Source organism: Schistocerca cancellata, chromosome 1, assembly GCF_023864275.1.
Source record: "Schistocerca cancellata isolate TAMUIC-IGC-003103 chromosome 1, iqSchCanc2.1, whole genome shotgun sequence".
NCBI classification, from domain to species: domain Eukaryota; kingdom Metazoa; phylum Arthropoda; class Insecta; order Orthoptera; family Acrididae; genus Schistocerca; species Schistocerca cancellata.
Genome location: NC_064626.1, coordinates 492,173,904 through 492,188,575, shown reverse-complemented (window position 1 = coordinate 492,188,575; position 14,672 = coordinate 492,173,904).

Genomic DNA, 14,672 nt, shown 5'->3' with positions numbered 1-14,672 from the left:
GTTGAACCGCTCTGTCAGAAGGGTAAATATGGAGTTAGATCAGTTGCGTAAGGCGGTCACTCTGTCAGACATTGGATTGGTTCCTGTCGAGGCTATTGATAGGGGGGATTTCACAAGGCATGGCCTACACCTCAGTAGGAAAGGGGAGGTAAACTGGCAGGGTTGTTAGCGAAATCCATAGGGGGGGACACTAGTACTCATGGATGTACTTCTTTTTTAGACTAATATCAGTGTCCAATGAGAAGTTCAGGCAGGCTGGTGCTAAAGAGGTCCAAAACTCACAAGTTTCTCACAACAGTTAGTAAATAATAATGTTACCATATTTAACCAAAATATTGGTGGATTAAAGACAAAAGTAGATTCTCACAAAAGTAAAGTAAAAATTCAAAGCGAATGGAAACTTGACAAACAACAAGCCGGAAGCCGAAAACATTTTGAATAATCATTGAATTTCCACCCACCTCTCCTGAAATTAGGAAGATGATAAACTCTCTCAAGAATAAAATCTTGCTGGCCGGTGTGGCCGTGCGGTTCTAGGCGCTTCAGTCTGGAACCGCGTGACCTCTACGGTCACAGGTTCGAATCCTGCCTCAGGCATGGATGTGTGTGATGTCCTTAGGTAAGTTAGGTTTAAGTAGTTCTAAGTTGTAGGGGACTGATGACCACAGATGTTAAGTCCCATAGTGCTCAGAGCCAATAAAAGCTCATAAGGAATTGATGGCATTTCCAGCAGAATAATAAAAGCTTGTTCCCAAGAGATAAATGGGATTCTTAGCCATGTATGTAATAGCTATCTGAAGCAGGGTATTTTCTCAGATGGACTGAAGTTTGCCATTGTTAAACCACTGCATAAAAAAGGGGATACGTCTGATGTCAACAACTACCGCCCAATCTCTCTTCTGACTGCCTTATCCAAAATTCTTGACAAAGCAATGTATTGTACAGTAGCTTCACACCTTTGTAAAAATAAAGTTTTAAGAAAATGTCAGTTTGGTTTCCAGAAAGGTTTTTCAACAGAAAATGCTATATATACTTTCACTAATGAAATATTAAATGCTCTGAGTAACCAGAAGTCACCCATTCGGATTTTTTGTGATATCTCAAAGGCTTTTGACTGTGTAAATCATGGAATACTTCTAGATAAGCTCAAGTACTGTGGTATGAATGGGGCAGCACTCAAATGGTTTAAATCATACCTAACTGGAAGAGTGCTGAAAGTTGAAATAAGCAGTTCACATAATATGCAAAAAAAAAAAAAAACTGGTTATTTCTCAAACTGGGGAACAATCAAGAATGGGGTGCCACAAGGTTCGGTCTTGGGTCCTCTGCTGTTCTTACTATATATATTAATGACTTGCCATTCTATATTCAGGAAGATGCAAAGCTGGTACTTTTTGCCGATGATACATGTATAGCTATCACACCCAACAGACAAGAATTAACTGATGAAATTGTAAACGATGTTTTTCAGAAAATCATTAAGTGGTTCTCTGCAAATGGGCTCTCATTAAACTTTGACAAAACACAGTATAAACAGTTCCACACAGTAAATGAGATGACGCTATTAATAAATATAGACTTCGATCAGAAATCGATAGCTAAGGTAGAATATTCAAAATTTTTAGATGTGTGCATTGATGAGGGGTTGAACTGGAAAAAAGACACTGAAGTTCTGCTGAAATGTTTGAGTTCAGCTACTTATGCTATTAGGGTCATTTCAAAATTTGGCTATATACATCTCAGTAAATTAGCTTACCACACCTACTTTCATTCTCTGCTTTCTTATGGCATCATATTCTGGGGTAACTCATCATTGAGTAAAAGAGTATTCATTGCACAAAAGCGTGTTAATCAGTATAATTGCTGTAGCTAATCCAAGATCATCCTGCAGACACTTATTTAAAGAGCTAGGGATCTTCACTGTAGCCTCACAAAATATAAATATTCACTTATGAAATTTGTTATTAACAATCCGAACGAATTCAAAAGTAATAGCAGTGTACATGGCTACAACACTAGGAGAAAGGATGATCTACACTACTCAAGGTTAAATCTAACTTTGGCTCTGAAGGGGGTAAATTATGCTGCCACAAAAGTCCTTGGTCACTTACCTAATAGCATCAAAAGTCTGACAGATAGCCATATAGCATTTAAAAGAAAATTAAAAGAATTTCTGAATGGCAACTCCTCCTACTCATTAGATGAATTTTTGGATATAGTAAGTGGGTAATTTCCCCACCCCCCCCCACAAAAAAATTAAGTGTCATGTAATATTTTGTGTAATGTAATGTCTTGTATAGACACCTTTTATTAACCTGATATGTTCCACATCGTTACGAAGTGTTGTATTCATGATCTATGGAACAAGTACTAATCTAATCTGTTAGCATACATATGTAAAGCTTTGCAACTAAGTGTGGAGGCAAAAGAAGTCTCCCTGTGCCTCTTCAACAAAATCTCAGCTATAGTTTGCTACCCAGATATGTGGCAGAAATCAGTTATGATACTGCTTGTAAAACTAGTGAAAGACTGGTTGTCTCCAGATAGCTACAGATGTACTGCTCCCACTAAATGTAAGGAAAGATGTGAATGGATGATTAACTGGAATATGGGCTTCTGGAACTGAACAATTAACTAGCTGCCTTTAGCCAGTATTTTTTTTTAACCCTCAATCCACATTTAACAGTTACAGACAACTAGGAATGATACAAGAGTTTTTCGTATGCAAACAGCACTTTATTGGAATTGTGTGCAATCTGTGAAAGAATACAAAACTTACTGGAGACTTAACATTATGTCAACTTCATGAATGGAGGTTTTATGAGTGTCCACTTCCCCCAATCCCCTCAGGCCCATATTGCTGTGGTCCTTCTCTGGATGGTTACTGTGTGACATATTTACTTTGACCGAGTCCTAATCAGTAAATTGTTTTTAAAGGTAATGGTACGAGTTGCACCCTTTTTTACAGGCTAGCTATAAACAGTTTTTTGTATGCATAGACCTATAATTGCTGAAAATTTCTTAAAGGAAATCATTTTCCTGTTGATTGGAGATAAGAAGAGCTTACTGCATATCCACAATTTGTGGTTGCTTTTTCTGTGTTCTGTTCATCTTCCTGTGCCACTATCACTGCTCATCAGCTTCAGATTAGGAGGTTGGAAACAATATGACAGGTTTAGAATATCTACACTAAAAGAAAAAAAACCTTTGTACACCCTATGTATTTTAATCTTTCATTTCATGCTTTTAACCAACTAGACCTTTGCTCGAGGAACACTTTGCTGAATTTCAAAAGCTTCAATTTGATTCTTGGGGTCATCTTTGGTCAGATGTCATCATACTATCAAAAGACAGAATTCATTTTACAAGATAGGGCACAATGAAAATAAGTAAAAGTTGGAATTGCTTGTACCAGCCGAAATATGGGTTGTGAAATAACTTGTAAAGAAATAGGCATAAATCAACAGTACCAGGCAGTCGCAATTACAAATAATGATAAGTCATGAATTCACTGAAATGGATAGAAATACGCAGAAAAATGGTATTGTAAGTTCATCAGAGAGGAACCAGAATTGGATTCAAATGAACTGATGGGTCGAGTCTAGGCTTGAACAGTTACTCTCCTCTCATACACAACATGGTAGAGCAATTGCTGTAATGCCCAGATGATGTTACTGCATTTGCAGTGGTAATGTGCTGGAAATGTGTACACCTTGAGTCTCTTTTTTTTTTTTTTTTTAGAAGTAGAAGAAATCTTCGATCGCTGGTGATTTTGACATAGGTATAAGAAGTGAATATTGTGAACCAGCATTATTTAGTAACCGGATTAAAAAATTTTGCTTCAAGTTAAACTTCAGAGATTTCACATGAAGAAATGACTTTGACCTTGTAATTACAACAGGTCTGACTTTGACTGTCAGTATAGAGACAGGGATAGTGATCATGATGTCATCATATTGACGATGGTCACTAAAATTAATAAGCCCATCAAGGAGGCTAGGAGGGTGGTCATGCAGATAAACATTTGTTAGATTCCCACTTAATGAGTGGACATCATTTAGTCCCAACATGACAAACTGACAAATTGCACTGAAGACTTAAGTGCAAAGTCAGTGGGTTAAGGATTTACAAGACCCTCCATGGTTTAAAAATTAAAATTTGGAAAATGCTGAGGAAGCAGCGATTGTTACACTCTCGTTTCAAAAAAAGAGTGCTTAAATGTTGACAGGCTGAGTTAGATAGAATTTCATGCACCCATAAGAAAATTGATGCATAAAACATTCAACTTCCTCAGTGATACTTTACGTAAAGATCTTGCTCCGAACGTAAGAAAATTCTGGGCATACTTAAAATCAGTAAGCGGATTGAAGTCTTCTGTTCAGTCACTCTTAGATGAGTCTGGACTGGCAAAAGGAAAGCTGAATTTTTAAATTTCATATTTAAGAAATCTTTCACACAGGATGATCATACAAAAATACTGTTATGAGACTGTCACATGGACTCCTGCACGGAGGTAATAGCAACAGATATCCCTGGCATAGAGATGCAGCTGAAGGAGTTGAAAACTAATAAGTCACTAGGTCCAGATGGAATCTCAATTTGGTTTTGCAGAGAAAACTTTGTGGTACTGACACCTTACTTAGCTTCCATTTATTGTGAATCTCTCGCTCAACACAAAATTCCAAGCAACACGGAAGAAGTTGTGGAAACTCTTACACGTGTGGCTGTAAAATAAAGGGGCTGTTGCAGATGCAGAGTAAGGACATGTGTGTGAAAGGTGAATAACCAATTGCTGTGAAGTGTGAAGCCTTCTCAGCCAAGGTGTCTGTAGACAAATCTGTTTGGCCATGGTCTTCGTCTGATTAAGAGCTGTTATTTTGTTTTGCCAGAAAAATGATAAGTGTCATAACAGAGCAACAAATTGTCAAAATTCACATGAAATTGTAAAAACTTTTAATGAAGCCTATCTTTTACTAAAAGAAGTGTTCGGGAAAGACTGTTTATCATGTATGCAAGTTTTTGAGTGTTTCAATTGTTTATAAGATGGCTGAAAAGACGTTGAAGGTGGCTCATGGCAGAGATGCCCTTCGACATCAAAAATAAATGAAAATATTCAAGTGGGTAATTGATTCAGTCTGACCATTGGTTGAGTATTCAATCGATTGCTGAAACTGTAGGAATTGACAAAGAATGCTTAAGGCAAATTTTACACAACCAATTTTACATGAGAGAAGTGTGTGTGATACTGATGCCGAAAATAGCCATGATTGAACAAAAAGAAGTCACGGAAATTTTTGTACTGACACTTTGAATACCACTAAAAATGATCCTGATATCTAGGAAAGAGTGATAGCATGGCAAATCTTGGTTTTTCACTTATGATCCAGATTACGAAGTGCCAATCCATGCATTGGAAGGACCCAACTTCTCAGAGAGCGGATCAAGCTTGAATGAGCAAATCGAGATTCAAAGCGATGATGATTGGTTAATTTCCACCCCTCGACCCACCCCCTGTGCTTCCATTACTCATAGAATTGTGTATCTTCTTCAGGTTTCTGAAGGTCAAAATATTAATCAACATTCTGCATTGAGGTTCTTGCTCAACCCAGTGAGAAAATAAGAAGAAAAGACTCGAATTGTGGAAGAACAAGTTGTGAGTTCTGCATCAAGACAATGCACCAACTTGTACCACATTGTCTGTAAACAGGTATGGCATCCTATTGTTAGACTATCCACTTTGTTCACCTGACCTTGTGCCATGTAACTTTTATCTGTTCCCCAAGATCAGATCTGCATTAAAAGGCACAAGATTTCAGTTTGTTGAAGCAGTGAAAGAAAAAGTGCCACGGTTGTTCAAGAAGATCAGAGCGGAAGACTTCCAGCACTGTTTTCATCAACCATGAAATTTGCATGGAGCATTGTAGTGATAGAGAAGAGGGAGTATATTGAGAGTAACAATAACCAAATATCTGTTCTTGACATAATATGTTTTACAGCAATAACCTGATTATTTCATCATACAAAAGATGGGTAAAAGAATGGACCTGTGTAATTACAGGCCAACATCCTTACATCTGTTTGCTGCAAATTCTTGAACGTATTTTGAGACCGAAATGCTTCATTCCATAAATCGGAATGGATATAGAAAGTATCGCTCATGCAAAATTCAGCGTGCCCTTCTTTCGCATGGTATCCTACAAATCACAGGTGTAAGATAACAGGCAGATTCCATATTCCTAGATTAACGGAAAGTGTTTGGTGCCCCACTGCAGACTGTTGAGAAAAGTCGGAGCATATGGATTATCCCAGATATGTGAGTGGCTCAAAGACTTCTGAAGTAATAGAATCCAGTACAATGATTGTCTTTGATGGCAAGTGTTCCGCAGAGGTAAGGGTATCGCCAGGAGTGCTCCAGGGAAGTTTGATAGGACCACTGTTATTCTTTTTATCTATAAATTCTCTGTATACATAAATGATCCAATGGATAGAGTGAGCAGAAATTTACTACTGTTTGCTGATAACAATGCTGTTTATGGTAAAGTGTTGTCATTGAGTGACTGTAAGAGAATACAAGATGACTTGGACAAAATTTCTGGTTTATGTGATAAATGGCAGCTTGCTCTAAATGCAGAAAAATGCAAGTTAATTTGGATGAACAGGAATAACAATCGTATGAAATTTGAATACAGCATTCACTGTATGCTGGTGGACGCAGTCATGTCGATTAAATATATAGAAGTAATTAAATATATAGAAGTAACATTGCAGAGCGATATGAAATGGAAGATCATGTCAGGTTGTAGTAGTGAAGCCGAATGGTTGACTTGGTTTTATTGGGAGAACTCTGGGAAAGTGTAGCTGATCTGTAAAGGAGACTATATATAATCCTAGTGTGACCCACTCTTGAGCACAGCTTGAGTGTTTGGGATCCTCACCAGGTCAGATTAAAGGAAGACATCGAAGCAATTTAGAGGGGTGCTGCTAGATTTGTTATCAGTATGTTCGATCAGCGTGCAAATATTATGAGATACTTTTTGAACTCAAATGGGAGGCCGTGAGGGAAGACAACATTCTTTTTGCGAGGCACTACTGAGGAAATTTTTAGAACTGACATTTGAAGTTGACAGCAAAACAATTCTACTGCTGCCATCATACATTTCATTTAAATACCACAAAGTTAAGATACAAGAAATCAGGGTTCATGCAATGGCATATAGGCAACTGTTTTTCCCTTGCTCTATTTGTGTGTAGAACAGGAAAGTGGTACAAGGAACCCCGTACCATGCACAATATGGTGGCTTGGGAGTATATACGTAGGTACAGATTTTATTTATTCTGCATATGACATAAATCACAATTTATAAAGGACACCAATAAAGTACATAAATTCATAAATGTGCAAGAAGAATACAAAGGAAAGTTATGGACAAATCACAAATACGCAAAGAAAAAGTAAACACAGGTATAAATAAAGACAGGACACAAAGGTCTTTATAACCAAATAATATTCACAATACAAATATATGTCCAGATTATCAATATAAGTGATGATGACCTCTTTGTTTGCATTCAGGAAATCAGCATTCTGTCCATGGTACTTTCTGATAGGGAATTCTTGAACAATGTGTTGAATCTGTCTTTTGGCACAACAGAATAAGAACCATGTGCCATTTACACATGGAGTTAGTAAATCCTCTGTGGCTTGTTCTTATCCTATTTAGCTCGGTTCTCTCTCTCTCTCTCTCTCTCTCTCTCTCTCTCTCTCTCTCCTGGGAAGATGCAGAATGGCACGCAGCCATGTAGCACAGTGGCTTCAGGATGGCTATGTTTTTTCTTCGCTCTAACTCAAAGTGCAGCTTACCATCCATGAGAACAGTCTAAAGTAACATTCATTCAGTATGCAAATTCATAACCCCTACGAATCGAAATAAACTATAGTAATTATCATCTGATTTTGTTCAAACTTGGTAAGCAAACTTTTGTTATCAAGGAAGAGATTCTGTTAAAATGTCAGATTTTTATCTATTATAGTTACAGAGATTGAGAAAATTACTTAAATGTCCTAAAGCCGACACTTATGTTTCAAAACTCAGTTAGGAACAATAACCAAATGTCTTTAAGTATCATCTGAAATCATAACAAAGCTCACAGTATATAAAATCACTTAACTGGAATTTTCTTTTCAAAACTTTAATTACTCTTCATTATGTACTATAAAAATCATTCAGAATTATTATTTTCTTATTATTTTTTGTGTGAATTCATGGGAATGAATGAGAGAGTGTATGCGGGACATATGTTAAAACTTAATGTCATTTTATTTAAAACCTTATAACATTGAACCGTGGGAAAATTGTGTTGCAACCATGATGCTGATGACGTATGTCAATGTGTGCTTGCTTTTATAAGAGAGCAGCCAGGATAAAAGTCTGAAATGGAAAAAGTTTCTATATTAATTTAAAGAATATTTTGCATTTTGTTCTATTTTATTAAACAATATATTAGAAATTGGAATTATAATGATGTAAATGACTATCTGATTAGTGGTTGGCTAAGGCAAGTTTTGCCGCAAGAATGATCTGGAAGGATCATTCTGATTGGTCATTCAGATCAATAGCCAATCAGAATTAAGCAGTTCCCATGTGCATATAGTTAGATAGGCAGAGAGGAGAGGAGCATTGAGAGAGTCGCTTGCTAACCTGCTTCGGGGTAACACCATGCTAGATGTCTCCGTGAAAATAGTATGTAAAATGAAGAGCTAGTGAGATCATTTCAGACAGAATGTGTCATGACTAAAGCGGTTTAAGTTATGAACATTTTGAGGAAAGTGTGATATTTCGGAACTATTTAGTTGAAATTTTATAGGCGTGTGATCATTTGGTCGTAGAGACAGTTCCGCGTGGCGTATTCCATGTTCTTTATGGGATACTTTGGCGAGCACTTCTAACATAGAAGACCACTGAATCAACCAAATGTTCAACTCGCTAATAGTGGTGGGTCAGTGACTGTTAGATCGTAAAACTAATTGGGTCGGACTTGCAGGAATTGTGGCTACTTTTACGTGTGAAATATGTTGGTTAAACAGTGAACTTGGAATGATAGAGTATTTGCATTATTAAATACGGACTTGACAGCCATTTCATATGCTTCCTTATGAATAAAAAAGACGTTAATAGAATTTTCAATTGCTTATTGCAATTAAACTGCAGCCTCTTACCACCCGAAATATGTGAAAATGAACTTACAGGAACTGATTTGCAACTTGAGGTATGCGGTCTCTGTGTGGTAGGTAGTGGAAGAGCGGGAACATTGAGACGCAAAAATTGAAATCCAAATTACACTTTAAAAAAAATCTTTATTAGTTTAATATCTTGTGGTAACCACATATACTGTGCTTAAGTATGTTCAAAGTTGTACAATAATATTTTAATGTATTGTCTTTCCTTTTAAGAAAATTAATCATTAAAGTGTCTCACTCTCCCATGAATTTTTAATGGTGGGTATAGTGAAACAGTGCCTCAAATTCTAACGAACATCATAAGAAGCAAAGTTGATCTGAAATGAAACAGCAGATTGTTGTCTTGTTGTCTTGCTATGTGTTGTAGTAGGGTTAAGCAATAACATTTTTATGCATTTTGTGTCAATGAATGAAATATCTGGAACTACATTCATCACAAATTTGTTCTCTAGTTTCAAACTTTTCCTAAGAAATGTAACTTCGCATTCGGATGACTCTCCTACAATTGAAAGAATTTTTCCTACATAATATATTTCCTTTTTTGCCTCAAACGCTACTAAAAACAAGTCTCCCACTTTGGGTGAGAGCTGTAAGTTTTCCAAGTTAACCATTTCCAGTTCTGGAATCAGTTGTGTCTGATTAAAGGTCTCATCATCTGAAGAATCTTGCAAAATTAACTCACTTTCATCAGCATCAGTTTCATCAACTAGGAGTAAAGCTCACTTTGCTTTAGGTCCCTTAATGTCTTTTTGTTTCCTTTTCATTTGTAGTTCATTCCTTTCTAGTGTGTCAGTCAAAATCATTGTTCTTCCTTTAGGCCATCGACGACTGCAACTTTTTCTTGGTTTTGCCTTTGGGAAATTTTGTATGTCTTCTGTAGAGAGATAAGACATTAATGCAGATTTTCCATGTGATTGTGAAGAACTGGATGCTATAGACTGTGCTTCACTTTCATCATATGATGGGTGTCCCACATCAGTTTCAGGTTTAAGGTGATTTGTGTGTTTCCAGGTTTTCATTTAGAGGTCTGTCAGTAACAAAAGATGGAAGAAAGTCATCATCATAGAACACATGACGATCTGAAGGAAATATTCCTGTCTTCTTAAATCTAGCAATGATATTGACAGGAGTCATTCTCGGGGATATGCTATTCCTACACAGTGAGCAACATTATAAATTGAAAATGTTTCACCTGGATGAGAGATTATCCATGTATCCACAGCAGCATCATAAAATGTATGGAAAGGTTTCATGACACTGACATCAAGAGACTGCAGTTAATTGGTGCAATGAGGTGGAATTGTCAGAATCATTATCCCATTCTCTTTGCACAGATCCATTGCCTTTATTGAGAGTTGGCTCTCCTGATTATCCATCAGTAACAAAGATGGATTTGCTTTTGAGCTGTCAGAGAACTTGATGGAGCGATGGATGACCTTCACAAAACATTCTGAGTTCATCCAGCCTCCTTTAACGGCAAGACCTAATGTGCTAGCAGGTGCTCCTAATATCATATGATCTTTAAAATTCACACGTGGAAGTATCATGATGGGGTACGCTGTTACCGAGAGCATTTATAATACAACATGTCATAACTAGTGTTCCACATTCTGCACAGATTGACTTGTTAACTTGTTTCATACCCTTTAAGGCCAATATCATCTGTGACTTCTGCACTGTTCTTGTTCCAGTTTAACATATTGACTAACTGTTCGAAAGGATAAGCCTTTCAACTTAGATGCACTCCTGATGCTCATTTTATTTTTGATCACCAGCATGACAGCTTCCGTCACTGAAGATTGTGAAAACCTTCTTATTTCCTTATCGGTCTTCTTTCTCCTGGGCATTTTATAACCTAAAAGAAAAGTTTGCACACCAAAATCTACAGAAATGACTGTTTTATACAGCAAGCATGCATTGTCAGACACTATGAACAAGCACTGGGAAGAGTGAGACATGTCTCACTGTATCCTCATTATTCATGTCTCACTGTTCCCAGTTGCAAACTTTTTTCAAAATGGTTCCAAACACATTCAGCTTAAAGCAACATTTCAATGAAGGAGATTTATATGTCTTGGAAAAGCCATAGTTTTGAGTGACTAATGAAATGATTTGAAAATACCGATGGTCTATTCAGAAACCAGGTACGTAAATTTAGTAAAAAGATACTTTTCTTACCTTTGAGCACAAATATACCAACAACAAAATCACAACAAGAATGTCAAGTACAAAACATGGAAATCCATAGACTAAATAATAATGGTTACCATATTCACAGTAGGTACCAACAACTGAAATCAAAATTCCAGAGATAAAGCTAATGTCCCACTGTCTCACTGTTCCCAATCTTCCCCTATTAGTAGTGGTCTCATCAAAGCTGCTTTACACTGCCTAGTGTGTATCTACTACTGCAGAGTGACGTCAGAAGGAAGAAATATAGAGGTAGGTGAACTGTTCGTTGAAAGTGACAGAGAGAGAGAGAGAGAGAGAGAGAGAGAGAGAGAGAGAGTAAGGAGACGAAAGAATGACAGACCTACCCCACTCCGCTGCAATGTGAAATTCTTGAACACCAGCAACAGGACTGCAAGAATGTAAAACAAAATGGACACAGGCCAAAAAATCAAGTGTTAAGTACCAACAGTATCTCCAAATCCACTGATGGCGGCTCTCAGTAACTTTCAATGCTACGAAAATGTATGTAGGTGCAAAGTGTTCCTTAGTAGACATTGTAAATGGTAAGAAGCATATATTTTAGTTGGAAATATGGGAACATGTGCAAGTGGCTAGTCTAGACCTCTTGGGAAAAATGCAGTTCAACCCTCCAAATGATAGGTTATGTGGTCTGGGTTGCCACAAGTGTCCCCAAGTGAAATTCCCTGTTATTTCCCTGACTTCCAGACAAGTTTTAGCATTTTTCCCCACCAAATTTTGAGATCTCAAGGGTAAAGTAACACATAAGTTGTCAATCTGTCTTTGCAGCTCTGGTACAAGAAATAATAGTTCAAATGGTTCAAATGGCTCTGAGCACTATGGGACTTAACATCTATGGTCATCAGTCCCCTAGAACTTAGAACTACTTAAACCTAACTAATCTAAGGACATCACACAACACCCAGTCATCATGAGGCAGAGAAAATCCCTGACCAAGCTGGGAAGAAATAATAGTGCAAACAAGGTAATATATAAAAACAAAACTTACAAGCAGATGGCGTTTCCCAATGTGATCAAAAATCTCAAGTACTAACATCAACGTCTTTTGTAATGAATTGTTTTTCAGGTGGAGAAAGTAAGTAAATTGGTGTGTGTGTTTCATTAAGACCACTGATGTTATTTTAGTTCTATTAAACAACACATATTTGGTGACAAAAATTGCACTTCCTTGGAGTCGCAAGACAGCTTTAAAATACCTTCACTAATTTCAGAAATAACCTCAGAAGAAAGAAGGCCTCTCAAAAGAAATGTATAAGTCAGGGAAGAATTGTGTAAACCAACGCTGTAGGTGACTGCCAATAAAATGTTGGTTCTGCTATATTTGTTGTTGTCGGTTATTACCCACTGTGTTATACATATTATTTTTATAGGTGTTGTGTGATTTTTCTTTTGAGAAACATATGAGTACATAGTGTACAAACTGCCACCAATTGACACAATGTTCATCTTCTCATCATTTACACTTTCTAACATATAAACTACTGTTGAAGTGCCAAAATGTACTAGAACAAATAAAATGTCTATAAAATGCCACACCGTTCAACGTAATTGCAGTGAGACAGTCTCAGTTTTTCAAATCCATCACCCGCCATCTCTGGCCTGGTGAGGAGCAACACAGTCCTGGGTCCATGGATAAGCCGTGAAAATTTACTGCCTTACGCCACACACAAGCAGACCCGACCTGCAGGCAGATTGGTGAGACTAGTTCCAATGGGCAGGGCCTGCATATTAGTGGGAACCAAATGGCTAGAGATCAGCAGCCCTGACCCATTACAGATACCCACAGAAATAGTCTCCAGCTTTGGCCCATCATGGAAATCCACTTGTGTGGCCAGCTATTCATGAGCCACAGACAGCATGTTGATGAAATGAGACCACAGTGATCAATCCATGCAACAGAAGATAACTTGTTCAAATACCATGAGAACCAATAATAATGAGGATAGGTATCAACTTATCATAAAGATGATTGCTGAGCTGCAGACAGGTACATAGAAAAGACAATCAACTCTCTCAATTAAATTTTCGGCCATAGCTTTTGTCAGAAAGTGTGAGCACATACACATTCACACAATCACTCAGACTCAACTCATACACACATGACCACCATCTCGGTCAATTGCATCTACAGTCTCTGAGAATCAGGTCCAAACAAACCACTCCTCATGCCTCCCTTCCTCTCACTGGCAGCTGCTAGGCTAGTGGCAAGAAGTGGTGGCAGCACAGCCTGCAAGCTGAGGGGAGTGATAGGAAGGGGAGAAGCAGAAGGAATGAGGAAGTAGGGCACATGTACTCAGCTGCACCCAGCCAATGACGATGCACGACACCTCGGTAAACAAACCATTTTATCTACTGAGACAAAAATGAGATTTCTCCAAAGTTTTTGCAAATGTTTGTGATACTTCCCTGATTTCACTGATGTTTTTGAAATTCTCTAATATTCACTGATTTCCAGAACCTGTAGCACACTATGTAGAGTAGGGGAGCATTGTATGCTTTCAGGTTGGGCAGAATGGTTCTGGGAGAATGTGAAAGGATACTGCACAATCACAAGGTTTGATTTTCTGTTTAATCATTGAGCTAAAATTGACCTATACAGTAAAACTCAGGGGAACATTGCTCCAGCTGTAGAAACAGTCGCCAGAGACGTACTGTTGCAAGTTTTGTATGTCATGAAGATCAACCAATTAAACTGCAGGCAATATCACTAAGGCTTCATTCACAAGATAAAGTGCTGCAAGACACTGGGAAATTACTTTTGGTGAGTGTGGGGATGGAACTAACTGTTGATGTGTTGTTTGTAGAAGAACCACTGGAGCTGTGATTTGTATTGGATTCACCACTGTGTTCTGTATGTAGAAGTATCTTATGCATATAAGATACAGGCAGTGAGGGACTGGTTTCCTTAAAAAAAGAATAACATTATTACAGACAGTAAAGTGTTATACATTTTTTAAAATTGTTTCCCATCAGTGTGGATAATTTGGGTGCTGATGAAGTAAGTTTGGTTAAGAGGTTGTTAGTGATTAACTTAGATCAAGTATGTACAATAGCTAGAAGCAAACCACCAGTACAGCTGCATTACACGCAAAAGTTAAATGGACACAGCCCCACAATGTATGTAGAGAAGGGTTGAATCACTTGGGGGGGAGGGGGGTGCAGCAGTGTCAAAGGTTGTTGAGAGCATCATTCCATTGCTCATCATATTGCAAACTGTCGTTTT